The sequence below is a fragment of the Octopus bimaculoides genome, chromosome 11 (assembly GCF_001194135.2).
Source record: "Octopus bimaculoides isolate UCB-OBI-ISO-001 chromosome 11, ASM119413v2, whole genome shotgun sequence".
Classification (NCBI taxonomy): domain Eukaryota; kingdom Metazoa; phylum Mollusca; class Cephalopoda; order Octopoda; family Octopodidae; genus Octopus; species Octopus bimaculoides.
Window position 1 is genome coordinate 74,313,095 of NC_068991.1, and position 2,654 is coordinate 74,315,748.

At 34.4% G+C, this 2,654-nt stretch overlaps 1 long non-coding RNA gene across 1 annotated transcript in view; it reads left to right on the forward strand.

Moving 5' to 3' along the window:
- LOC106867575 (uncharacterized) overlaps positions 1-2,654 on the forward strand; it is a 43,816-nt gene that overhangs the window by 14,857 nt on the left and 26,305 nt on the right. Inside the window, exon 2 of the long non-coding RNA XR_001409163.2 lies at positions 896-1,059. This is a non-coding gene — a long non-coding RNA (uncharacterized LOC106867575). The remainder of the gene's footprint in view (positions 1-895; positions 1,060-2,654) is intronic.

The following is a 2,654-nucleotide window of genomic DNA, read 5'->3' on the forward strand; positions in this document are numbered from 1 at the left end:
TAAGTTCTCCACCAATAATGGTGCTTTCATACCGATGGGCTTGGTAAAAAATTATTAATTGTTAATTGATTTATTAATTAATAAATTGATGACCCTTTACCCTTTTAATTTTATATATATATATATATATATATATATATATATAGTTTTAGGGAAAATAACCAAATTTCAAGAACTCATCGATGAAAATCCACTATCACATATAGAAAAATTAATAATTAAAAGCACAATAAATGAGTATAATATAAAACAAAGTAAATATCATAAGATAAAGATATATATATATATATATGAAACTATCTTGCTATATTAATAAAGAAATAAAGAAATTGGTATGAGCCGGCAGATAGATGGGTGGATAATTAGATACGTAGATAGATTGACAGATAGATAGACGTAGGGAGCTAAATCAACTTGCAGATAGATAGACCCAAATGTGGACAGTTAAGGAGTGTATTGTTGAAGTCTTTGATAATCTACAGTGTGAAGGATATTCTTCTCTCTCTCTCTCTCTCTCTCTCTCTCTCTCTCTCTCTCTCTCTCTCTTTCTCCCTCTCTCTCTCTCTCCCTCTCTCTCTCTCTCTTTCTCTCTCTCACGTTGCATTGTATGTTTAAAGTTTCGTTCTATTTATATAGTTTTTGCTGTTAGGCCTCGGTGTTGTTCTAGTTATTGCTTGAGTAGTAATATATTTATTTCTCAAACAATATCAAGATTTGGACTGCAAATAAACAAGAGCATGGTTTAGAGCCGTGTAACCTAATATATGCAGTAATTAAATTTAAAAACAAACGTTTCATGCCACATATACAGTATACGTCAGCTATTTGAGACCAAACATTCCGTTAAGAGCCATATGTGGCCCTAATTTTAACTAAATATCTTCTCTTTTTTCAGCCCCATCATAGAAACTTCCAATCCAACGTAGACGATAAGAAGGTATGCCGTTCTCATCGCCTCAACCGTTAAACACTATAATTCTGAGGTTGAATACAGGATACTGTACGTTGAACGATATTGCGCAGTAATCTCAGATTACTGGAAGCTGAATCAGAAGTCTGGTACTGTATATGACTCAAGAAGATCCTTTCATTTTTAATTCATTGAAGAGTGTAAGGAAAGGTTTGCCCCGAGCTAAGGTCACGCATATATAATTTATATCACTTATGAGTAGAAGTTGAATCCGCATTCCTTCAGTGTATAGACGTAATGTCGTTGCTCCTAATTATTCAGAATTCATACGAACATTTTTTTATCGAGCAGTTCAGTGAAAATACTCACTAAGAATATTTATAATGTACTCGATGGAATACATGTATCTTCGTCTTCCTACTCTGTCCGTTTGTCTTTCTCTTTCTCAGTTTATCTATCTAGATATATGGATGGGTAAAATAGATAGAGAGTAAATTTGTGTGTGTGTGTGTGTGTGTGTATAATTTACTTTTCCTTCTTGGTAAGATAAACAGAAAAAGTATTCCCTCCAAGTAAATATCACTTAATGTACACAATAACGAGCTGCTAATAGTTTCATGCACTGGTGATGTAATCTAGGCACGTTTTTAATAACACGCCTTTGGGCCTCCAAGCAATCTCCGGGCTCTGAGCACACGCAATTTACAAATCATTAAATGATATTTATCTCACTTTTTTTGTCGATCTTACATTAACGGAAAAGTAAACAATACACAATAGAACTCCGCAGTACGAGTTCTCCATTGTACGAGTAATTTGTTGTACGAGCCAAGACTCGTGCGAATTTTTGTGTTGAAGTACGAGCGGAAATCCGCAGTACGAGCACACAAATCATCCTGTCTTTAAGGTAATTCAGTTAATAAAACCAGTTTACATATTTCTTTTGCATTCTCTTTTTTTTTTTATAATTGCCATTTTACTTATAATTACAACTTTTCTGTTTTAAAACCAGTAAAAAATTATTTTTAAATGGTTTTGCGCGGCTGGAACGGATTAATTAAATGTTAGTTAATTTCAAAAGGGGAAGATTGATTTGTAAAACGAGTAAATCGTATGACGAGCTTGGTCATAGAACAAATTAAACTCGTACTGCGAGGTATCGCTGTACCTCCAGCGCGTGAGTTTCTACTGTAAATTCACAATCTTCATTTGCTAAGCATGATAGCTACGTTAAGATGAGTGACAATAAAGTTTCCTCCAATTTGCACACGATTATTTATACCATGATTATGGTTTTATGGATTATTCTGCTAAAAATACACCAACACCAGCGAATAACCTATACCTCAGGATGCTTTTCAAGAAAGTTGAAGACCTCGTGAGACGGATGAGATGGAAGGCCTTATATTTTGATTGTTCGTTTTTTACTTTTCCACACTCTTCAAATTTTTGTATCCGCTTTCTCGTTTTTTTCCTTTTCTCGTGATTTCTTGTGTTCTGTTGTTCTGATCAGTAAATTCTTCAAATCCAGGGGATTGCTTGGAGGCACAATGCATAAAATTATTGGTAGCTCATAACTGTATGCATTAAATGATACAAATCTCTTTCTCTCCTTCTCTCTCTGTATATATATATATATATATATATATATATATGAGTCTTTGGTCGGCCGGAGGCTATATTAGAAGATACTTGCCCAAGGTGCCTGCCACGCAGTGGGACCGAACCCGGAACCATGTGATTG